General features: G+C 37.6%; 1 pseudogene; it reads right to left on the reverse strand.

Annotated features, from left to right (window-relative positions):
- On the reverse strand, positions 1 to 22425 carry LOC124974433 (5'-AMP-activated protein kinase subunit beta-2-like; annotated as a pseudogene).
- Positions 22426 to 26620: the final 4195 nt, after the last annotated feature.

Here is a 26620-nt window from a genome sequence, read left to right on the forward strand (position 1 = left end):
CTAACCTTTCATATAGCTGAGATGTGAAGAACCAAGGACACCCCTTGCCTTAATAGATAATGCATAGAGATGGTTCAGCATACCATGGGTGGGCTCAGGAAGTAAGGCTGGATCACACAAAGAGACACAAAAAAAATTAAAAGAATGCATTAGTTGTATGGACAAATCATCAGCTTACTCTTTCTTAGAGCTTTCTGGGACTGTTAAGAACACCTTATCTTTATCTCCTTTCAATAGTGTATCTGCTCCAGTATTTATCAATAATACATTCTTATTACAGAAAATTTGGAAAATTATCAGTTCATGGCAGAAACCCAAGGCATCAAGATCTGCTTATCTTAACACAGCTAAAACAAAAATCTTACCTATGACAACTATGGAAAATTCGCAATAAATGGCAAAAGTAATCTTAGTGAGAGTCAATGAGAATTAATATAGAAGTCAATTATATGCAAACAAAATTGGTAAATCTTTTGTATATCCCAAAATGATAAGTATTCCTTACCTCATGTTGGCATAGAAATCTCAGAAATTAGTTCTAGAATACACTGTGGTCCTGATTTTTTTCAGCAAAAGAGACAAGTATAAGCTTTGATTTTAGTTCCTGAATAAGCTAACAAATGAGACTTGATAAAAGTATTCTATAGTGCTATTCCTATGTATATGATTTATAATCTCAATATACCTTTATAGCAATCCCAACTTCAATTCTACAGTTCCCCAGATCCACCAACACTTTTCTCAGGATACTTACAGAAATATTAGTGTCCTTGTTAAGAATAAATTGTAGTAGGTGAGGAAGAAGGGTGGGTGAGGATTTGAATCTCTCTTCAGATCAAAATACATACATTTCTTAACCATAAGGCCCAGGGGGTGAGCTGGAAAGATATAAAAGATATTTCCACAAATATGAGCAAATGTACAAAAATTAGGAAAAAGCATAGAAAAACACATGGCCACTAATGTTAAATTTATAAGTCATGAATCATAACTTTTAACCCATTGGGTCTACAAGTGTCAAGTAGTGCAAGGAAAAAAATTCCTAACATGACAACAAGATTCCATGAAGAGGAGAGGGGTCATAGTCTTGAGGTAAGGAAAGAGCTACCCTCTTTATCAACTTTACAACCTTGGAAAATGCCTTTACCACAGTCAGTTTCCTCATCCATAAAAATAAAAAGAATCCTTGCCCTATTTCCAATGTTATTGAGGAAACTAAAAGATAATGGATGTGAAGAGGACTCGCAAACTTTCAAACAATGTGAAAAAATTAGATTTTATTTTTCCCCCACCCAAGCAATATATAACAAGGTTACAAATTCTAAGATTTCTGATACTACAATGACTGCAGCAATAAGAACAAGAGCTATGTAAGAGCCATTAGGGAAATGCAAATCAAAACCACAGTAAGAAGCCATTTCATACTCACTAGGATGGCTATAATTAAAATGACAAACTAATGAATACTGGCAAAGATGGAGAAGTTGGAACTTTCAAAGTACAGTATTCCCATTGCCAGTGGAAATCTACAATAGAATAGCCACATGGGAAAACAGTTTGGTATTTCTTCAAAGAATTAAACAGAAATTTACCATGTGACTCAACAATTACATTCCCAAGTATATATCCAAGATATATGTCCACATGAAAACTTGTATGCTAATATTTATGGTACCAAAAAACAGAAACAATACAAATGTCTATCAATAACAAATAAACAAAATGGTATGTCCATACCATGGAATATTATTGTGTCATAAATAGATACATGTTTCAATTTGGATGAACCCTGAAACATTAAACTAAGTGAAAGAGTCTCACAAAAAATACCATGAATAGACAAATCCATAAAGACACAAAGTAGACTTGGGGTTGAGAGGAATATGAGAGAGGAAGAAATGGAAAGTGACTGCAAATGGGTACAGGGTTTCTTCTGGGGATGATAAAAATACTCTGGAACTAGTGGTAATGTAACAGAACTCTGAATATACTAAATCTTATGAAACTACAATTTAAAGGACAAATTTTATGGTATGTTATTTATACTTCAAAAATGGAAAAAATAATGCATCATAGAAGGAAAAATTTAACAATAAAGAAAATTGATTTTTTTAAAGATTTAAAAATATTATAGTCTCCAGTGGAAAATTATAATAGCTCATTTAAAGAACTGATTTCAGTTAAACATATATGAAGCAAAAAACATATATAAATACAGTGATATTATACAGTATCTTAAAAACTTTCCAAAGCACATCCAGTTATTATATCATGTAATCCACAAAACACTGCTGGGAAGTACACAGAATAGGTTTTTAAATTTCTTTTTCATCATCATCATGATCCAAAAAAATACAAATTGGTTAAGTAACTGGCTACACTAAACTTAGTGCAAATTAAAATCTAATAAAAATATATTCTAAGGCTTACCTGAACGGATTGGGAAATTAGGTGAAAGAGGGGAGTGAGAAATATAAAAAGTATGCTAGTCTTATCTCTGTATAGTTATGATTGACTATTATTCATTGGTTGCTTTGCCAGAATTATATAATGCAAAAATGTAGTTACCAGTGGCCTCATAATTTCATTTGGTATATTTAAACCCTTTTAAATCTCTGCCTACCAGTCAAAAAGAATGTCTAGCTTAACATTGAGAGCTTACATAATGAAAATATTATTATCCAAAATTTCCTAAATAATTATTATAATATGAAGTTTTAGAAACATGTCACCCTTATGCCCTGTGATTATTAATGTGTTCCACTTCAGGACTTGTGATTGCTGCAAAACACTGAGTCCAACCCCTGATTTTACCGTTATGGAATACAAAACCAAAAGAATTGAGGGCCTTGTCCACAATGGTAAAACTACTTAGTAGCACAGGTAGGTTTTGAATTCAAAGCAAGAAGAATACTCAGCATAAATACAGTGCACAGTTCCTTAGACAGGCTTATCTCTTACTGTAAAGTAGCAAAACAGTAATTATTATGAATATGGTTTGGAGAATATTTGCATTACTGACATAGTAAATTAAGTAGAGATGAAGGTCTTGGAAAAATAATATTATAGGAAACAAAAGGAGCTGGGGATATAACTCAGCTGACAGAGTGGCCTTGTAAGCACAAGGCGCTGGGTTCAATCCTCAGCACTGCAAGAAAATAAAATAAAATAAAATAAGTATATAGAGGTATTTTCCAATACCAGAGAATTTTGTAAATCAAAATTTACAAATTTTGATTACATGCAAAAGAATTCCCTGATATTGTGTGTGTGTTTTTTTCTTAAGCTACTTTTCCACAATGACTACTATACTTGTAGGGTCTCATAAAGCTACAGAACTGCCAACTGATTCATCAAACTGGCAGATTAAGCTGAGGCAGCTTAGTAAGACAAACAAGGCACATCTAGTATCTGCTGGGTGATATCACCAGAGGTCAATGGAAAACTTGAAATATTACTAGAAAGAGTTTTCAAACAATAGGCTATAGCCCACTATTGGTCTATAAAAAATACAATAGCAGCCATGTACTGTGGCACATGCCTGTAGTCCCCATGACCCAAAAGGCTGAGGCAGGAAGATCACAAGTTCAAGGTCAGTCACAGCAATTTGGTGAGATCCTGTTTCAAAATAAAAGGGGTTGTGTTTACGGCTCAGTTGGTAGAGGGTATCTGAGTTCAATTTCAGTACCTAAATAAATAAATAATTTTTTTTAAAAAACAGAAAAGCATACATCACAGGGAATAAAGACAAACATTATACCACATATTACACCTCTCTATATCTGTGTATGTGTGTATTGGGCTGCAATGCAAAATAAATGTCTCACTGTAGATACTTGATTAAAAAGTTAAAGTACACTAGACTGAGACTTTTTTGGTATAAAGAATAGGATCTAAATGTTTATATAAGAAATATGTGCACATATATAAATGAATCAGAAGATTCCTGAGAAGAAATGGAAATAAAAAACAAAATTAAAAGATTACTTTCAAGAAAGAAATTTAAAAACCACTTCTGTGTTACAAGAAAAACAAGGCAAAGAGAACAAATATTATAAAATTACCTCAACAAGATGTCTCACAGCTTTCCTAGAATCTAGTTTTAAAGGATAAAACACCTCAAAATCAGATTTCTTGACATGGGTCAAATTGGTAATCGTGCCAACATAACTGGTAAAAATAGATTGAAACAATAAGCAGAAAAAAGATTCTTGAATTCCCTTATCAAATCCCTCTCTTCCACTTATCCTCCTCTCTGCATCTATTAAAGGTTACAAATGATCACACTCAGCATTTCCATCTTCTTTTTTACTGTAAACAAATGGGATACATGTTGTTTCATTGTTTGTACATGGAGTAAAGTCATACCACTTGTGTAATCATAAATTTACATAGGGTAATGTTGTTTGATTCATTCTGTTATTTTTCCCCATTCCCCCACCCCTCCCACCCCTCTTTTCCCTCTATACAGTCCTTCATTCCTCCATTCTTGCCCCCCACCCTAACCCTAACTCTAAACCTAACACTAACCCCTCCCACCCCCCATTATGTGACATCATCCACTTATCAGCGAGATCATTCTTCCTTTGGTTTTTTGAGATTGGCTTACGTCACTTAGCATGATATACTCCAATTTCATCCATTTGCCTGCAAATGCCATAATTTTATCATTCTTTATGACTGAGTAATATTCCATTGTATATATATACCACAGTTTTTTTATCCATCCATCAGTTGAAGGACATCTAGTTTGGTCCCACACTCTGTCTATTGGGAATTGAGCAGCTATGAACATTGATGTGGCTGTAACTCTGTAGTATGCTGATTTTAAGTCCTTTGGGTACAGGCCAAGGAGTGGTAGAGCTGGGTCAAATGGTGTTCCATTTCATAATTTCTAAGGAATCTCCACATTGTTTTCCAGAGTGGCTGCACTAATTTGCAGCCCCACCAGCAATGTATGAGTGTACCTTTTTCACCACATCCTCGACAAGACCTGTTGTTGCTTGTATTCTTGATAATCACCATTCTAATTGGGGTGAGATGGAACCTTAGGGTGGTTTTCATTTTCATTTCTCTTATTACTAGAGATGTTGAACATTTTTCCATATGTTTGTTGATTGCTTGTAGATATTCTTCTGTGAAGTGTCTGTTCATTTCCTTAGCCCATTTGTCAATTGGGTTATTTGTATTCTTGGTGTTGAGTATTTTTTTTTTAATTTCTTTATAGATTCTGGAGAGTAGTGCTCTATCTGAAGTATGATTGGCAAAGATTTTCTGCCATTCTGTAGCCTCTTTCTTCGCATTGCTGATAGTTTCCTTTGCTGAGAGAAATCTTTTCAGTTTGAATCTATCCCAGTTATTGATTCTTGAATTTATTTCTTGTGCTATGGGAGGCCTGTTGAGGAAGTCTGGTCCTAACCTGACAAGTTGATGATCTGGACATACTTTTTCTTCTATAATCTGCAGGTTCTCTGGTCTGATTCCAAGGTCTTTAATCCATTTTGAGTTTAGTTTCATGCATGGTGAGAGATATGGGTTTAGTTTCATTCTCTTGCATATGGATTTCCAATTTTCCCAGCACCATTTGTTAAAGAGGCAATCTTTTCTCCATTGCATATTTTTGGCACCTTTGTCTAGTATGAGAAAATTGTATTTATTTGGGTTTGTGTCCGTGTCCTCTATTCTGTACCTTTAATCTACCTGTCTATTTTGATACCAATACCTTGCCATTTTTGTTACTATTGCTTTGTAGTAGAGTTGAAGTTCTGGTACTGCGATACCCCAGCTTCATTTTTCCTGAGAAGGATTGCTTTAGCTATTCTGAGTTTTTATTCTTCCAGATGAATTTCATGATTGCTTGCTCTATTTCTGTAAGGTACATCATTGGGATTTTAATTGGAATTGCATTGAATCTGTATAGCACTTTTGGTAGTATGGCCATTTTGACAATATTAATTCTTCCTATCCAAGAACATGGGAGATCTTTCCATCTTCTAAGGTTTTCTTTAATTTCTTTCTTTAGTGTTCTGTAGTTCTTATTGTAGAGGTCTTTCACCTCTTTTGTGAGATTGATTCCCAATTATTTTATTGTTTTTGATGCTATAGTGAATGGGGTAGTTTTCCTAATTTTTCTTTCTGGAGTTTCATCACTTATGTATAAAAATGCATTGGATTTATGAGCATTGATCTTGTAACCGGCTACTTTACTGAATTCACTTATGAGTTCTAAAAATTTTCTGGTGGAATTTCCTGGTTCGTCTAAGTATATAATCATATCATCAACAAATAGTGATAGTTTGACTTCTTCATTTCTTATTCGTAACCCTTTAAATTCTTTGGTGTGTCTAATTGCTCTGGCTAGAGTTTCAAGGACTGTATTGAATAGAAGTGGTGAAAGAAGGCATCCCTGCCTTGTTCCAATTTTTAGGGGTAATGCTTTCAGTTTTTCACCATTTAGAATGATATTAGATATGGGCTTAGCATATGTGGCCTTTACAATGTTAAGGAATTTTCCCTCTATCCCTATTTTTCTAATGTTTTGAGCATGAAGGAGTGCTGTATTTTATCAAATGCTTTTTATGCATCTATCAAAATAATCATGTGATTCTTGACTTTAAGTCTGTTGATATGGTGAATTACATTTATTGATTTCCTGATGTTGAACCAATCTGGCATCCCTGGGATGAAACCAACTTGATCATGGTGCACTATCTTTTTAATACGTTTTTGTATTCGATTTTCTAAAACTTTTTTGAGAATTTTTGCGTCAATGTTCATTAAGGATATTGGTCTAAAATTTTCTTTCCTTGATGTTTCTCTGTATGTTTTAGGTATCAGGGTGATATTGGCTTCACAGAATGAATTTGGGAGGGTTCCCTCCTCTTCAATTTTATGGAATACTTTGAAAAGTATTGGAATGAGCTCTTCTTTAAAAGTTTTGTAGAACTGGGCTGAGAACCCATCTGGTCCTGGACTTTTCTTTGTTGGTAGGCTTCAACAAAGCCTTGGATGACTTCTTCTATTTCATTACTTGAAATTGGTCTATTTAAATTGTGTATGTCCTCCTCGTTCAGCTTAGACAATTCATATGTATCTAGAAACTTGATGTCTTCGAAATTTTCTATTTTTTTGGAGTATAGATTTTCAAAATAGCTTCTAATTATGTTTTGTATTTCAATCGTGTCCATTGTGATATTTACTTGTTCATTCTGAATATTAGTGATTTGGGTTTTCTCTAGTCTTCTCTTTGTTGTGGGGCCAAGGTTTTATCAATTTTGTTTTTTCTTTTGAAGCACCAACTATTTATTTTGTCAATTTTTTGTATTGTTTCCTTTGTTTCAATTTCATTGCTTTCATCTCTGATTTTAACTATTTCCTGTCTTCTACTACTTTTGGTGTTGGTCTGTTCTTCTTTTTCTAGGGCTTTGAACTGTAGTGTTAGGTCGTTTATTTGTTGAGTTTTACTGCTTTTATTAAATGCGCTCCATGAAATAAATTTTCATCTAAGTACTGCTTTCATAGTGTCCCAGAGATTTTGATATGATGTTTCTTTGTTCTCATTTACCTCTAAGAATTTTTTTAATTTCCTTCCTAATATCTTCTGTTATCCATTCATCATATAATAGCATATTGTTTAATCTCCAGGTGTTGGAGTAATTTCTGTTTATTACTCTTTCATTTATTTATAATTTCAATCAATTATGATCTGATAGAATGCAAGGTAGTGTCTCTATCTTCTTTTATTTGCTAAGATTAGCTTTGTGGCATAATATATGGTCTATTTTAGAGAAGAATCCATGTGCTGCTGAGAAGAAAGTGTATTCACTCTTCGTTGGATGGTATATTCTATAAATGTCCATTAATTCTAAATTATAGATTGTGTTATTGAGTTCTATAGTTTCTTTGTTCAATATTTGTTTGGAAGATCTGTGCAGTGGTGAGAGGAGTGTGCTAAAATCACCTAGTGCTATTGTATTGTGGTCTATTTGGTTTCTGAGATTGAGAAGGACTTGTTTGACATACATGGATGCACCACTGTTTGGGGTATAGATATTTATGATTGTTATGTCTTGCTGATTTATACTTCCCTTAAGCAGTATGAAATGTCCTTCTTTATCCCTTCTGACTAACTTTGGCTTGAAGTCCACATTATCTGAAATGGGATAGATACCCCAGCTTTTTTGCTGAGCCCATGTGCATGGGATGTTTTTCCCCATCCTTTCACCCTTAGTCTCTGGGTATCTCTTTCTATGAGGTGAGTCTCTTGTAGCCAACATACTGTTGGATCTTTCTTTTTAATCCAATCTGCCAGTTTATGTCTTTTGATTGATGAATTCAGGCCATTAAGATTCAGGGTTATTATTGAGATATGATTTGTATTCCCAGTCATTTGACTCATTTTATTTATTTATTTATTTATTTTTGACATGTCTTGGTTCCTCCTTTATTTGACATTTCCCTTAGGATAGCTCCTTTCTTTGCTGCTTTGCTTCTTTGTTTTTCATCTCTTCCTCATGGAATATTTTGCTGAGAATGTTCTGTAATGGTGGCTTTCTTTTTGTAAAATCTTTTAGCTTTTGTTTACCATGGAAGGATTTGATTTCATCATCAAATCTGAAGGTAAGTTTTGCTGGGTATAAGATTCTTGGTTGGCAACCATTTTCTTTCAGGGCTTGAAAATTGTTGTTCCAGGCCCTTCTAGCTTTTAGGGTCTGGATTGAAAAATCTGCTGATATCTGTGTTGGTTTCCCCCTGAATGTAATTTGGTTCTATACTCTCACAGCCTTTGAAATTCTGTCTTTATTTTGTATGTTAGGTATTTTCACCATAATGTGCCTTGGTGTGAGTCTGTTGTAAATTTTGTGTATTTGGAGTCCTATAAGCCTCTTGAACTTGATTTTCCATTTCATTCCTCAGATTTGGGAAATTTTCTGAAATTACTTCATTGAATAGATTGTTCATTCCTTTGGTTTGTTTCTCTAAGCCTTCCTCAATCCCAATAATTCTCATATTTGGCCTTTTCATGATATCCCATAGTTCTTGGAGATTCTGTTCATGATTTCTTACCATCTTCTGTGCTTGGTCAACTTTTATTTTCAAGGTTAAATATTTTGTTCAATATCTGAGGTTCTTTCTTCCAGCTGTTCAATCCTATTGGTTGTGCTTTCTAAGGAGTTCTTAATTTGGTTTATTGTTTCCTTCATTTCAAGGATTTATGTTTGTTTTTTTTTCAATATCTCTAACTCTTTATTGAAATGATCTTTTGCTTCCTGTATTTGCTCTTTTAACTGTCGATTTGTGTGATCATTCGTTGCCTGCATTTGCTCTTTCATTTCATCATTTGCTTCCCTTATTATGTTAATTATGTACATTCTGAACTCCCTTTCTGTCATTTCTTCTGCCATGCTGTAATTGGATTTTACTGATGTAACATCTAGATTTGTTTGGGTTATTTTCTTCCCTTGTTTTCTCATATTGTTCAGGTATCAGTGGACCACTAAGATATTGCAGATTTCCTCTATTGATTTATAATGTCCCTGAAGATTTCTAGTATATCCCTCTTATCCTTCAGTAACCTGAATTCTTGAAAGAAGTTGATAATGCATTGCTCCACAAGGAAGCTGCCTCTTGAGGGGTGGTGGCCTTCAGGTGGGGTATATTTCCTGCTAGTGGGCAGAGGTACCTCCACTTGTTGACCAATTGTAATCCAAAGGGGAACTAGGCTGCGGGCTGAGGCAATGCCTGTTTGTGCCTGTGTCTCTTGTTTTACCGTCCTTGTGGGAAAACCTCACCCAGTGGGGAAGACTCACCCGGTGGGGATGTCTCGCCTATTGCTTTCCCTCTTGGCGGTTCCCCTCAATTCACAACTACTGCCTGAACAGGGCAGCCTTCCTAGGCAATGTTCCCAGGGGCCCGGACTTACCTTCTAGGCCTGGGAGCCTCACCCTTCACAGACGATTCTCCTTATGCTGCCTCTCCTCAGAGAAGCTGCCCGCAGTCCTGGAACCTTCACTCTGCCCTTCAGCTTGTCTCTGTGCAGCTCTTCCACTGAGAAGCCACCTAGGTCCTGGGACCGTGCTTTGCACCTAATCACTTGGCTATGCGGCCCCTCCTCTGAGCAGTCATGTGGAGCCCCATACAGACATTCTGAGCCCCAGCAACCTGCTGCCTGACTCTTCCTCCAGGAAGCCACCCGGTGTTCTGTGTGGTCACTTTGAGACCAAGCAACTCACTGCACACCTCCTCCTCCTCTGGGCAGCTTCAGGAGCAGTTGCTCTGAGTGCAAACAGCTTGCCACACAGCTCCTCCTGTGGGCAGCCTTTTGTGCCCTGGTGGGTTGCTCCGAAACCAAGCGTTGTGCTCATTGGCCTTCTCTACAAAGCTCCCAGTTGTCCGTGTTCACTGCTCCAGTGGGGAGAGGGGTATCTTGCCGCCTGGGCTGGGCAGTTTTCCTCTGCAATATTCCCAGGGCCCTGACCTACTTCCTGGGCCTGGGAGCCTTGCCCTTTGCAGATGAGTCTCCTTAGGCTGCCCCTCCTCAGAGAAGCTGCCCGCAGTACTGGAACCTTTTCTCTGCCCCTCAGCTTGTCTCTGCAGCTCTTCCACCGAGAAGCCACCTATGTCCTGGGGCCCTGCTCTGCACCTAATCACCTGGCTATGTGGCCCCTCCTCTGGGCAGCTGCCAGAGTCCTGGTGGGTTGCTCTGAAACCAAGCGCTGTGCTGAGCAGCCTCCTCTACAATGCTCCCAGTTGTCTGTGTTCACTGCTCCAGTGGGGGGAGGGGTGTCTCACCTGGCAACGCTACTTCACAAAGTTCCCTGTGTTCTGGTACTACCACCCTATCTGGGATATCTCCCCAATGGGAGAGATTCACCCAGTGGCTTTGAATTGGTCCCAAGTCTCTCAATATCTCCTCTTTTGTATCCTGAGTCCTGGAGCAACATGAAATGCAGCCACCCTCTAGTCCACCATCTTGAAAAACTGAATCTCCATCTTTTATTGAGAGAAATCCTTTAGAGTAAGTGAACTGCTACCATCAATTCAGATAGCAATGATAGTTAAAATGAGACTGCTAAGTCATGGTGACCTTTGGAGATCAAAGACTTACCTCTGATAGACCATGAACCCACTGTCCAACTCCAAAAAACTTGTATTGGTTCTCTCCCAGCAGGGAGATCAAAGATGGAAATGAAGTCATTATGGCTATGGAAGAAAACAGAAGGTCAGTCAAGTTTCTTTAAGAAGACAGAATATAGAAAACCAACTGGTAATTATAGTATTATTCCAATGACTTCCCATATCCCTAAGCCACTGTGTCCCTTGTGTAAAATATAATGTATACATCAAATCTCTTTACCTATATCATCTTGGACATATGTTTCCAACTCTTTCAACAACTTTGTTTCTTAAGCCAATGCCTAGAAAAAAATAGTCAATGATCTCCCCAAATGGTTCATCTTGGTATAAATATTTTGCTCTAGCAGAACAGATTCCTCACAAATATAAGCACCTTAACAGATTTGGGATATAGGAGTCCTTAAGGTACTTTCCATATTTTGATGAGTCATTACTGGAAAATGACCTATCTGGTTATCTGGGCCATTCTAATAATCAGTTAATTCATCATTGCTCTGCAAGTACCACATCACACTACCACCTAGAATTTTATGGTGCATTTTGCTTTAGTGTAGAAGTCACAGCAACAAATTCTGTCAGTTACAGGCTTCCTCCAAGCATATAAAAGACCTGTGTAACACCATCCTAAAGAATACACCTACAAAGCTATTATAAATTCTCTTGAGGTAATGATATTCTAAGTGGTAATGCATCTGACTCACAATGAGGTTATAAAATAATGCCATAGATACTAAGTGGTCACAAAATAGGACATATTCCAAAGAAATCATCTAGAGGGTGGAGATGGGAAGTCTAGCCTGTTCACTTCTATTAGAAAGGATAACAGGTCAGGCTGTATTCCTGGACCCCTCAGCCTCAACCAAGACAATTATCTTCACCTCTTAATCAGTAAAATCTTGCTGCTCCAGTTAGTGAAAGACCCAGAAATGAAGACCTTCTCGCATCCTTCAGACCAGTGGATAACAGTAGGTTGGGCCTGCTGGGTGGGCTTTAAGGAGTCATTCAAATCCTGCTGCCATGATACAAACTCTTTGTCCCCAAGGAGCTGTAAGAAGGAATAGGTTATCTGTAGAATAAATTGTGACCCAAGAATTCTTAAAAAGATCATTCTCCTTCTTAGAGTAGAGAGAGGTGTTAGCTTCAGCTAAGAAAATAAGCCTTAAAATTAGAATAAATCAGATTTTTAGAAACCATAGAAAAAGAACTCATCTTGAACCAAAAATGGTCAAATGGCTTATGCGCAAGTGCTGCATAAATCATAGTCTAACTTTTAAGTTTGCATATATTACTTACCCTTCAGAATCTCAAGATTGCCCTTAAAAAGAAATACTCCCTATTTCCAGTTTTTACCAAGTTATACCACGATTGCCCTTAAAAAGGAATACTCCCTATTGCCAGTTTAATTCATAGGCAGGCAATTACAACACGCTTTTGAGTACCTCTTAAGAGAAAGAAAAAAATGAAAACAAAAGATGGCTATATTTTTAAAAATTAAGGCAGATATATATTTTTCACAAGCAACTATAAACAGATCTCAATAATCAACTGTAAAGAAAGTTACAGATACACTTCATAAAAAATTATAAACTCTATTTTAGCCAACAAGTTACACAAAGAAGAGACATTAAAAATTTAATATTAAAGGTCTGGGGAAGTAGCTCAGTGCCAGTGCACTTGACTAGCCTATGTGAGGCCATGGGTTCAAGTCCCAGAACCACAGATTACACAGTTAATTAATTAAAAATTTTAAAAAAGACCATTGAGTCACACTGTTCCTGCACCGAGTGGCAGCCACCACTTATTTGGTCTGCAGAGAGCCTCACTAGAGCTTTGTGTGTCTACCCAGATACGAGCTCTCTCTCCTGAAGATTTATTCTTAAAACTGATCGCTGACTTCCAGTGGAGCACCAGCTGCCTGCTGTTGCCAGGAAGATCTCTGTCACAGTACCTGAAGGTTTGATTACACGTGGCTGCTGCTACTTTGAGAAAACAGCTAGTCCCCATATGACCCCTGGCCAGACTGACAAAGCCCCGTCTCCAGGATCCATCAGCACAACAAATTACTCCTTGACTCTAGGGCCCTCACATCCACTTTCTGCTCTCTGATGCCAGGACCCCCAGACCAACTGACTGTGCCCTATCACCAGGACCCCAGACTGACTGATTGCACCAGCCTCCAGGATCCCACAACCACACAAAACACACTGGAACTACAGGACCTCTGCCTGACCAAACATCCCGCCTCCAGGACCTCCTGCTGACCATGTCCACACCCTGAGATGCAGCTCCCCATTTCCCAACACATTTCAAAGCCAGAGTGGCCATCTTGGATAACCCTGGAAACTGTAGCTCTGATCTTTAGGTGGGGCAAATCACATCGCGAGACACCTGCTGGAGGCTTGAAGCTCATTGTCAGGTACTTCTCATGCATCAGGCTACTGAACTCTGGGAGGTTTCATTATGATATGACTGTTATGTTGTAGATTTTCTTTTTTCTCCTTATTAAAAAAGTTTAAGATTTATTTCTTTACTTTTCTTGCTCTCTTTTCTTTTTGTTTACCTGTTCCCTCCGTATCTTTCTCCCTTTTTAGCATGCTATCATCTAATTTCTTTTGATTACACTCTCACACTTTCTATTATCTAGAACTTCTGTATATTCTTTTCTTCTCCCATTAACAGCCACATTCTACATCACTCTGCATCCTCTTTGTCCTCCATTAGAAACTGCAGACCTTATTGCAAATCTGTTTGTTTTACTGAAGATAATATTTGAACTCATTTTGTTTATTATGACAATTTTGTTATTGTCCTCATAGGGGCTATTTGGTCTAGGGTTGCATAGTGTCTGAATTGGGCACTGCTAATATTGATCTCCCCTTAAAGAAAGGGTTTTGGAAACCTATAGGGCCACTATAAGCCTATAGGGGAAAATCTGCAATACCCCAGACCTGCACTGCTAGAGGGGAAGATACATGAACAACATGAAAAAACAAAGGAAGAAAATGATCCAAACAAATCTAGATTCTATATTAATAGAATCCAATGACAGTATGTTACAAGAAATGTCAGAAGAGGACTTCAGATTATACATGATTAAGATGATTCATGAAGAAAAGGACGAGATAAGAGAGCAAATGCAGGCAATGAATGATAATACCAACAAGCTGAAAGAGCAACTGTAGGAAGCAAAGCATCATTTCAACAAAGAGATAGAGATTTGAAAAAAAAATGGAAATCCTTCAAATGAGAAAAACAATAAACCAAATAAAAAAATCAATGGAAAGCATCACCAAAAGACTAGACCACTTGGAACACAGAATCTCAGACAATGAAGACAAAATATTTAATCTTGAAAATAAACTTTCTCAAACACAGAAGATGGTAAGAAATCATGAACATAATCTCCAAAAACTATGAGACATCATAAAAGACCAAATTTAAGAATTATTGGAATTCAGGAAGGCACAGAGAAACAAAACAAAGGAATGAACAACCTATTTATGAAGTAATATTAGTAAATTTCCCAAACCTGAGGAATGAAATGGAAAATCAATTACAAGAGGCTTACACAACACCAGATGCACAAAATCACAACACATCCACACCAAGTAACATTACAATAAAAATGCCGAACATTCAAAATAAAGAGGATTCTGAAGGCCTCGAGAGAAAAGATTTAGATTACATATAGGGGGAGACCAGTATGGACAGCAGCAGACTTCTCAACCCAGAGTCTAAAAGCTAGAAGGGCCTGGAACAACATATTTCAAGTTCTGAAAGAACATGGTTGCCAACCAAGAATCCTACACCCAGCAAAACTAACCTTCGGATTTGAAGATGAAATAAAATCCTTCCATGATAAACAAAAGTTAAAAGAATTTACAAATAGAAAACCTGCACTACAGAATGTTCTCAAAAAAATATTCCATGAGGAGGAAATGAAAAACAACAATGTAGATCAGCAAAGGGAGGGACTACCTTAAGGAAAAACCACTCAAAGGAGAAACCAAGCCAACTTAAAAACCAAAAATAAGCCAAATGACTGGGAATACAAATCATATCTCAATCATAACCCTGAATGTTAATGGCCTAAACTCATCAATCAAAAGACAAAGACTGGCAGAATGGATTGAAAAGAAAGAACCAACAATATGCTGCCTGCAAGAGACCCAACTCATAGAAAAAGACAACCACAGACTAAAGGATAAAGGATGGGAAAAAACCCACCATGCACATGGACTCAGTAAAAAAATGGGAGTTTTCATCATTATATCAGATAAAGTGGATTTCAAGCCAAAGTTAGTCAGAAGGGATAAAGAAGAACATTTCATACTGCTTAAGGGAACCATAAATCAGGAAGATATAATGATAGTAAATAATTATGCCCCAAATAATGGTGCATCCCTGTACATCAAACAAATTCTTCTCAATTTCAGGGATCATGTAGACCACAGCACAATAATTTTGGGTGACTTTAACACACTGCTGTCAACACTAGATAGATCTTCCAAATAATAACCAACCAAAGAAACCATAGAACTCAATAATAAAATCAATAACCTAGACATAATAGACATATATAGAATATCCCATCCATCAACAAGTGAATTCACTTTCTTCTCAGCAGCACATGGAATCTCCTGGAAAATAGACCATATGTTATGCCACATAGCAGCCCTTAGGAAATGCAAGAAAAATAGAGATACTACCTTGTATTCTATCAGATCATAATGGACTGAGAGTAGAAATCAATGACACAATAAAAAACAAAAATTACTCCAACACTTGGAGACTAAATATTATGCTACTGAATAAAACAAGGATAACAGAAAACATCAGGGAGAAGATAAAAAATTCTTAGAGATAAATGAGAATGATGATACAACATATCAAAATCTCTGGGATACTATGAAATCAGTATTAAGAGGAAAATTCATTGCATGGAGCACATTCAAGAAAAGAATGAAAAGTCAACATCAAATAACCTAACATTACAGCTCAAAGATCTAGAAAAAGAAGAACAGAATAACAGCAAAAGTAGTAGAAGAAAGGAAATAATTAAACAGAGCTGAAATCAATGAAATTGAAACAAAAGAAACAATTCAAAAAATTGACAAAACAAAAAGTTGGTTCTTTGAAAAAGTAAACAAAATAGACAAATCCTTAGCCACACTAACAAAGAGAAGGAAAGAGAAAACTCAAATTACTAAAATTCATGATGAAAAAGGAAATATCATGACAGACACCACTGAGATACATAACATAATGAGAAGCTACTTTGAAAATCTGTATTCCAACAAAATAGAATCTACCAATGACATTGACAAATTTCTAGAGACATATGCTCCTCCCAAACTGAACCAGGAGGACAAACACAATTCAAACAGATCAATATCAAGCAATGAAATAGAAGAAGCCATTAAAAACCTATCATCCAAGAAAAGTCAAAGACCAGATGGATTCTCAGCCAAGTTCTACAAGACCTTCAAAGAGATCTCATTCAAATACTTCCCAAACTCTTCCAGGAAATAGAAATGGAGGGTAACCTACCAAACTCATTCTATGAAGTTAATATCACCCTCATACCGAAACAGGCAAAGACACATCAAGAAAAGAAAATTTTAGACCAATATCCATGATGAATATAGATGCAAAGATCCTTAACAAAATACTGGCAAACTGTATCCAAAAACATTTTAAGAAAATTGTGCACCACGATCAATGGGGTTCATCCCTGGAATGCAAGGATGGTTTAACATCCGTAAATCAATAAACAAAATCCATCATGCCAACAGACTTAAAAATAAGAATCATATGGTTATTTCCATTGATGCAGAAGAAGCGTTAGACAAAATAAAACACCCCTTCATGCTCAAATCACTAGAAAAAATAGGGATAGTAGAAACATACCTGAACATTGTAAAGGCTATTTATTCTAAGCCCATGGCCAACATCATTCTTAATGGGGAAAAATTAAAACCATCCCCTTTAAAAATGGGAACAAGACTGGGTTGTCCTCTTTCACCACTTCTATTCAACATTGTCCTCGAAACTCTAGCCAGAGCAATTAGGCAGTCTAAAGAAATTAAAGGAATATGAATAGGAAAAGAGGAACTTAAGATGTCACTATTTGCTGATGACATGATTCTATATTTAGAGGATCCAAAAACCATAAAACTTCTAGACCTCATCAATGAAATCAGCAAAATAGCAGGCTATAAATCAACACGCATAAATCTAAAACATTTTTATATGTAAGCAATAAAATAGCTGAAAAGGAAATGAGGAAAACAAGTCCATATGCAATAGCCTCAAATAAATAATGTACTTGGGAATCAATCTAATCAAAGAAGTAAAAGATCTCTAAAATGAAAACTACAAAATATTGAAGAAAAAAATTGAGGAAGACCTTAGAAGATGGAAAGATCACCCATGATCTTGGATAGGCAGAATTAATATTGTCAAAATGGCCATACTTCCAAAGGCACTAAACATATTTAATGCAATTCCAATTAAAATTCCTATGACATTTCTCATGGAAACAGAAAAAGCAATCATGAAATTCATCTGGAAGAATAAGAAACCAAGAATAGCTAAAGAAATCCTTAGCAGGAAGAATGAAACAGGGGGTATCACAATACCAGAACTTCAACTATACTACAAAGCCCTAGTAACAAAAATGGAATGGTATTGGCACCCAAATAGACACGTTGATCAATGGTACAAAATAGAGGACACAGACACAAACCCAAATAAATACAATTTTTTTCATACTAGACAAAGGTGCCGAAAATATGCAATGGAGAAAAGAGCCTCTTCAACAAATGGTGCTGGGAAAACTGGAAATCCATATGCAACAGAAAGAAACTAAACCCATATCTCTCACCCTGCACAAAAATCAACTCAAAATTGATCAAGAGCCTTGGAATCAGACCAGAGACCCAGCATCTTATAGAAGAAAAAGTAGGTACAAATCTTCAACTTGTTGGAGGTCTCCCATAGCACAAGATATAAAAGCAAGAATCAACAACTGGGATAGATTCAACCTAAATAGCTTTCTCTCACCAAAGGAAACTATCAGCAATGTGAAGAGAGAGCCTACAGAGTGGGAGAATATCTTTGCCACTCATACTTCAGATACAGCACTAATTTCCAGAATATATAAAGTACTCAAAAAACTCTACATCAAGAATACAAATAACCAATCAACAAATGGGCTAAGAATATGAACAGATGCTTCACAGAAGAAGATCTACAAGCAATCAAAAAATATGAAAAAATGTTCACCATCTTTAGTAATAAGTGAAATGCAAGCCAAAGCTACCCTAAGATTCCATCTCACCCCAATTACAATGGCAGTTATCAAGAATACAAGCAACAATAGGTGTTGGGGAGGATGAGGGAAAAAGGTACACTCATACATTGCTGGTGAGGTTTCAAATTATTGCAGCCACTCTGGAAAGCAATGTGGAGATTCCTTAGAAAACTTGGAATGGAACTACCATTTGACCCAGCTATTCCACTCCTTGACCTATACCCAAAGGATTTAAAATCAGCATACTACAGAGATACAGCCACATCAATGTTCATAGCTGCTCAATTCATAATAGCAATACTGTGGAACCAACCTATATGTCCTTCAACTGATGGATGGATAAAAAAACTGTGGTATATATATATACAATGGAATATTACTCAGCTATAAAGAATAATAAAATTATGTCATTTGCAGCAAATGGATAAAATTGGAGAATATCCTGCTAAGTGAGATAAGCCAATCTCAAAAATCCAAAGGGTGAATGATCTCACTGAAAAGCAGATGATTACACATAATGGAGGGTGGGAGGGGTGCAAGAGTAGAGGAAAGAGGGGCTGTATAGAGTGAAAAGAGGGGTGGAGGGATGGGGAGGAAAGGATAATAACAGAATAAATCAAACATCATTAGTCTATGTAGATGTATGATTACACAAATGGTATGCTGTTACTTCTTGTACAAACAGAAACAACATATATCCCATTTGTTTACAATAAAAATTAATTTAAAAAAGATCATTGATTTTATAAAATGCAGAAATAGTTGTTGGGAATGTAGCTTAGTGTAGAGGAGTTGGCCTAGCTAGTGAGAGACAGTACTAGAATCAAAAAGTGGTTTTGAAATTATACTTGCTCACCTATGACAGGTTTATTCTATTTGAGTTATAGAAATGTAAATTTTGGCACCTCAAACAGTGAAAGACAATAAAAAATTTTTCCTTTAACAAAAACAATTATATAATCAAAATATATCATCAAATTAAGTTTGCAGGATTCTGAAAAATATTAACTCCTTAGTTTGTATTTTTTTTTAAATTACCATCCCTTTAGACCAGTAGTTGGGAAACTGCAGCCAGTAAGCCAGATGCTTTTATAAAATTTTTACTGAAAAATAGCTACACTCATATGTATGCCTATTATCTACTGCTGTTTTCATGCTACCATGGAAGTATTTGTGAAAGACTGTATTATCTACATAGTCTAAAATATGTACCATGTGGTCCCTTACAGAAAATATTTGCTAAGCCCTGCCTTAAAATGGTAACAGGTAAAAAGTACTTTACACTGTTAAGTAAAGATATTACCAAACAAAAAAAAAAGTGCATTAAAAAAAAGACCAGCTAATTTACTCAGGATTTTTTAGTGTGTGATGGTGGTGGGGAATGGAAAAGTCTACTTTCCATACTGTCTCTCACTATTCCTCAAAACTACAGTCTGAGAAACCAGGCACATAATCTAAAATAAAATTCAAGGTTTGGGGATGTAGCTCAGTGATAGAGCACTTGCCTAGAATGCATGAGGTCTTTGGTTCCAGCCCCAGAAGCACAGATTAATTACTTAATTAACTAAAAGAAAGAAAGGATCTGAAAAAAAAAACTGAAGAGGCTTTTACAATATTATAAGGAATTAACATAAGAGAAAACCTAGTATCCATATTCTAAAAGCAATGCATTCTGTCTGACAGACTGCGTTAGACAGAAATTTTTGCAAATGCCTAAGAATAACCTAAGATTCTGATTCAGACATAGGATCTGGGATTCTATTTTTAAAATCATCCCAGATAAGACTGTGATTATGTTAAAATAGAGAAAAACTTTCATCTTTTGAGGTACATCATAATTTGTTATGACATCTGGAATTTTCTTCAAAAATTGGTGGAAAAAATTGGTGGAGGAATAGTAGATTAGGGTATGGATGATATACATTCATTCATGCTTTGATATATCTCTAAATTTGGTAAGAGGTACACAGGGTTCTTTATACTGTTCTCCTACTTTGTGAATGATTCAACTATTCCTTAAAGTATTTAATCAAATCTCAGGTGATTCCAATACATAAATAAGATTGAGAACCACTGAATTAGTCTGCTGCAAAAGGCTGGCATCCAATGAAGGCCCCACTGCCACTGTTTCTATCAATTATTTTACAACTTAGGATTTTTTATTTAGAATCTGAAAGCCACAAACTACTAGTGCTCCAACATTTGGAACAAAGACCTTCCACTTATGACATGACACTTCTGTGGTAGGACTGAATGCAGCTGACTAGAAAAAAGGTTGATTACTTTAAGTAAAACAGTAGAACCACTGATAAAAGAGGCAAAACAACAATTAAAATTAGAGTTTGAAGATACTTTAGTAAAATACAGAGGGAAGAAAATGGTCGGTCAAAAACCCTTAGATTTGTGTGGGACCATAAAAATTATATGAACCATTTTCTTGTTTTCCAAATTGCAAGAATGTAGTGAGTTAAAGAATGATTTAGAATAGGTCCCAATTCACACAGAAAAATTTGGCTTTAATTCAGAACACCAACGACATCAGTCATGGTCTGACAAATACAATGTACTTAAATCCTGAGTCATTGATGTAGGAAAGGGGGTAAAAATACAATGAGGTTGATCACCTTGGAAAGTTTTAAAGAAGTAAATACAGATAGCTGGGTAGACAGACCACATGATGAGGAAGAAGTTCTGAAGTGGGAGAGGAAAGAAAGGAATGGAGAAAAATTCCCATAAAATGCCCATTTCAACAACTCTTATTTCTCCCTCTATGATGATGTTCTCATTTGGGATCCAAAAAAATAAACCATAGCATCCAAATTCCATGTACTACTGCTGTGGCAAATAAAACTAATTTTTCTATAAAGCCTCAAACACATCCTCCACTTGCCTCAATCCCTCCATTTTTCTATTTCACCCCTGAACAGCCTACCAGAAATAATTAAATGTATTTATGCTGACACTTCTAAGGTATTAGAAACATTAGAATGGTAATTACATTGCTGTCAGCTCCATCTGCCTTTTCTGTTAGGGGGGAACACAATTAACCTCTTCATGTAATTCCTTCAATTGACAGCAAGGTTTTCAGGGAAGCAATGAATTGTTGCTTGTAGGCTAAGGAAAAATTTTGAAGGACTACTGTGGAGTGGAGCTATCTGGGAATCACTGGATCTCCCTCTTGAGAAGTTGGCCTGAAAGCACAGCTGATCTGTGCACAACTACAAAATATAGGACAAAACTGAACAGTCAACTAAATGATGCCCTTTATTGATCTCCAAGTCTAGGCACAAGTATTCTAGTTAAAAAGTGGTGGGTGCCCACAGCCATGCCAAAGAGGAAAAGAACCTAAAGTGCAGAGTTCCTAAAAGAGCAAAAAGGATCCAAACAAACAGAAAATTCCAGGGAAAAAAATCACTTAGCCATTTCAAGGAAAATGTAAGCAACTGAGCTAGGGCCAGTGGCACAAACAATCTACCCCCTCAAGTTTTCCACCAAAGTTTACAACCTATAAATTGTTAGAAGATCCAAGGATGGAGAGGGCGGGGAAGAAGTCTATGGTTCCTGCCATAAATATGTGGCTCAAGGCTTGGTCAAACCACCAAGAAAACAAGAATTCCACGTGTGCCTTATATTGAAGCAGTACCACAAGAAGAATTTACGATCCAACGCCTCCCTCCCCAAAATATCCCTTTACTTAAAAAAATATATATATTCCTGTAACCCAGTTCAGTGAGATGAAAAGGAGTCAAGGAAAGGAGGAGGATTCCAGAAGCCAAGCAGCAGCTGCACCACCACGGTAGGGGGCGCAGAGACGAGTACCTTTCAGTCCAGCAGGCTGAAGACGCCTGGGTCGCTGATGCTCCTCACCATGATCTTGTGCTCCTTGCCCGGGTCATGGCTGCATCGCCCTCTGCACGTGCTGCCTTGATGCGGTGATGCTCCCCAGACACCCAGTCACTGGTGGTGTTTTCCATGGCTGCAGATGGATTCGGGGGTCACTTGGTGCAGAGAGCTACTCCCGGCAGGGAACAAACAACCCAATGGCCATATGAGGGGCACCCGGCCACGCCTCTGTGCCTGGGGACCTGGAAAGGGAATCCCCACCACAGGAAACCGTGCCCCGTGGTCCCCAAACTCCCGACCTACAGGAACTCCCGCAAGCCCCCCGGGTCTCCCACAGCCCCCACTCTGGAAACCCGCCCTCGGGACTTCCCCGCAGTACCGCACCCACTCCCGCACCCCGATCACCTCCAGCAATGCGCTCCCTCTTCCCGGGATCATGGGCGGTTTGGCCGTCAAGCAGGCAAGGCCACCAATAAAGTTATTGAAATTGAAGCCGCACTCTTGGCCAGGGATATGGGTTTCCTCCTGAAATGGCTACAAGGCCCTTGGTGAGAGGCCACTCCTGTGGGCTCTTGTCACCCGCTACCCATGGCTCCCCAGTCCGCCTGCCTCTCTAGCTGCTACCATCTGGATGGTGGGCGAGCACAGCCTCCAGTGCCCACGCGGGGGTGCTGGACAAAACCCGCCCCGTGGGTATGCCACACCTGAAGCACAAGAGCTCTGGGTCCTGCGCTGCCTGGCGAGTGGACAGCTAAGAGGACGCCAGGGGCTCAGTGACACAGGACCAGTGCAGCTTTCTCCATGACCACCTCCTGCGGCCTCAGGAGTGCCAAAACATTTTATGAGCTGCATCTCTCTGAGCAGTGACCAGGAGAGGAATAATACCATGGACTTCATCTCCAGACAGAGGGAATTAGAGGTCAAGGTTTGAGGCTGATACTGTGCAGAGCCACAGGAAGAACTAGTCAGCCCAAATTGGGGTCCTGGGGAAAAATTTGAGATGGAGTGTCTAATAGTAGATAGACCCTGACAAATTAGTGAATAGTTAGAAGAAGGAGATTGCTCTTATAAGCTAAGAAATAGCATTTTTGCAATGATTAACTCCAGAAGAAATAAACTCCTAGAGAAAGAGCAAAAAAAAAAAAAAATAACATTAGAAGGCACACAAAATGTATAAAAATGTCACAGACAATTCTAGGGTTGGGAGGAGACCAAGATTTTATGATAATGGGACTTATCGTTCCCTTTGAGAAATATTTATTACTCAATATGTGTTATATATACAGACCAGCAGCATTCATGTATCACCTGGGAGCTTGTTACAATCTAAGCAGGATCTGAGGTCCATCCTCATGTACAGAACCAGAATCTGCTTTTTTTTTATTGTAAACAAATGGAATACATCTTGTTTCTCTGTACATGAAGTAGAGGCATACCATTTGTGTAATCATTCATTTACAAAGGATAATGATGTTTAACTCATTCTGTTATGTTTTCCCTTCTCCCCCACCCCTCTCACCCCTCTTTTCCCTCTATACAGTCCCTCCTTTCTCCATTCTTGCCCCCCTCCCACCCTCCATTTTGTTTCATCACCCACTTATCAGTGAGATCATTCGTCCTTTGGTTTTCTGAGATTGGCTCATCTAACTTAGCATGATGTTCTCCAACTTCATCCATTTGCCTGCAAATGTCATAATTTTATTATACTTTATGGCTGAGAAATATTCCATTGTATATATGTATTTATATCACAGTTTCTTTATCCATTCGTCAATTCAGAGGTATCTAGGTTGGTTCCACAATCTGGCCATTGTTAATTGAGCAGCTATGAACATTGATGTGGCTGTATCTCTGTAGTATGCTGATTTTAAGTTCTTTGGGTATAGGCCAAGGAGTGGGATAGCTGGGTCAAATGGTGACTCCATTCCAAGTTTTCTAAGGAATCTCCACACTGCTTTCCACAGTGGCTGCACTAATTCGCAGCCCCACCAGCAATGTATAAGTGTACCTCTTTCCCCACATCCTCGCCAACACCTATTTTTGCTTGTATTCTTGATAATCGCCATTCTAATTGGGGTGAGATGGAATCTTAGGATAGTTTTGTCTTGCATATCTCTTATTACTAAAGATGGTGAACATGTTTTTATATATTTGTTGATTGCTTGTAGATCTTCTGTGAAGTACCTGTTCATTTCCTTTGCCCATTTGTTGGTTTGATTATTTGTATTCTTGTTTTTTTCTTTTTTTTATTGTAAACAAATGGGATACATGTTGTTTCTCTGTCTGTACATGGCGTAAAGGCATACCATTTGTGTAATCATAAATTTACATAGGGTAATGTTGTTTGATTCATTCTGCCATTTTTCCCTTCCCCCCCACCCCTCCTACCCCTCCCCTCCATCTATACAGTCCTTCCTTCCTCCATTCCTGCCCCCCTCTCTAAACCCAACTCCAACCCCAACACTAACCCTTCCCACCCCCCATTATGTGTCATCATCCACTTATTAGCGATATCATTCTTCCTTTGGTTTTTTGAGATTGGCTTATCTCACTTAGCATGATATTCTCCAGTTTCATCCATTTGCCTGCAAATGCCATAATTTTATCATTCTTTATGGCTGAGTAATATTCCATTGTATATATACCACATTTTCTTTATCCATTCATCAATTGAAGGACATCTAGGTTGGTTCCACAATCTGGCTATTGTGAACTGAGCAGCTATGAACATTGATGTGGCTGTATCTCTGTAATATGCTGATTTTAAGTCCTTTGGGTATAGGCCAAGGAGTGGGATAGCTGGGTCAAATGGTGGTTCCATTCCAAGTTTTCTAAGGAATCTCCACACTGCTTTCCAGAGTGGTTGCACTAATTTGCAGCCCACCAGCAATGTAAGAGTGTACCTTTCTCCCCACATCCTCGCCAACACCTGTTGTTGCTTGTATTCTTGATAATCGCCATTCTAATTGGGGTGAGATGGAATCTTAGTGTAGTTTTGATTTGCATTTCTCTTATTACTAGAGATGTTGAACATTTTTCCATGAGCTCTCTCCCCAGCCCTGATTATTTGTACTCTTGGTGTAGTTTTTTGTATTTTAACAAGTGTATTTTAAAGTGTGAGAATCACTTCTTTGACAATTGATAACATCACAGATCCAGATTTGATCTCTTCTCATATTCTGCACACACTGTGTAGAGAGTAAGCTTTCAGTAAACATTTGATGAGTGAAGAGTACAGGAATACTGCTCGCTACATTTCTAACAAGATATGCCACTTAGGCATAGTGATGGGGAAGGCAGCCAAAGCTGGAGAATTCCAAGTCACACAGGCCATGGTTTCTGAGTGAGTGGCACTGTTTGTTGTAAAGTCTGTTCTTGTATTATGAAGTTGAAAATTCTACTTAACATAAACTGCACCCCCAATTATTTGTTCTGTTTCTTTGTGAACTCATCTTGCTGTTGATCAAAAACAGTTTGAGGGAAGAGGTGCAATTTTACCACAACTCCTTGCTCACCCCTCCACATTCTTGACTTCCTGAGTACCTCCTTTTGGTTATACTTACTTTTACCCCTTTCACCTCCAATTCCTTTGTCTTTCCCTTGGAACTGACTGGGTATTAAATCCAGGGCTTATGTGCATGTGAGGAAAGCACTCTACCAACTGAGCTATATCGTGAGCCTTGCTTCTGTTCTCATAGAGAAGAAAAGCAGCAGCAAGGTGATTAGCTGACTGAGGAGAGGAGACAAGTATTTGATGTTTGAACAGGAAGGAGGTATGAAATAATCAACTAGAATAGTAGGATAGAGAATTGACTAGAAAACCTAAGTGTTAATGGCAGATTGTACTGAAGATCTAGGTATGTTTGGTGGTTATAAATTTAAGACAAGTCAATTCACCATAGTGGTATTTTTGTCTTACCATATTTAGCTTTTTGGGTGCAGGCATAAACAAAGGTAAAGTTTATCCAAGCAGGTATGGAGGAGGGTAACAAGTGCATATCAGAGTGGGATTATAATGCTGGGTGGTGGATTTTAAGCCTGCTGCTCTGGGAAATGAAGAGCAGATTGATGGAGGACCCAGAGGAGTCAAAGAACTGGCTGATGTCAGCAAGTACAAGAGAGGATGAGTTTAGTAGGTAAGAGATGGTTTGGAGAATAGGATGTTTGACATTGAGATTTCAGTGATGTTGCATTTATTAGCACTGTCTTATATATGACAATAGGTGTAGGTAGGTGAGGTGAGATGAATCCTAAAATTATTGGAATAAGGTTACAGGACTAAAGAATGAGATGACAGAGAGTGTTAAAGGCACAATTTAATATTCA

The sequence above is a fragment of the Sciurus carolinensis genome, unplaced genomic scaffold (genome assembly GCF_902686445.1).
Source record: "Sciurus carolinensis unplaced genomic scaffold, mSciCar1.2, whole genome shotgun sequence".
Lineage (NCBI taxonomy): Eukaryota > Metazoa > Chordata > Mammalia > Rodentia > Sciuridae > Sciurus > Sciurus carolinensis.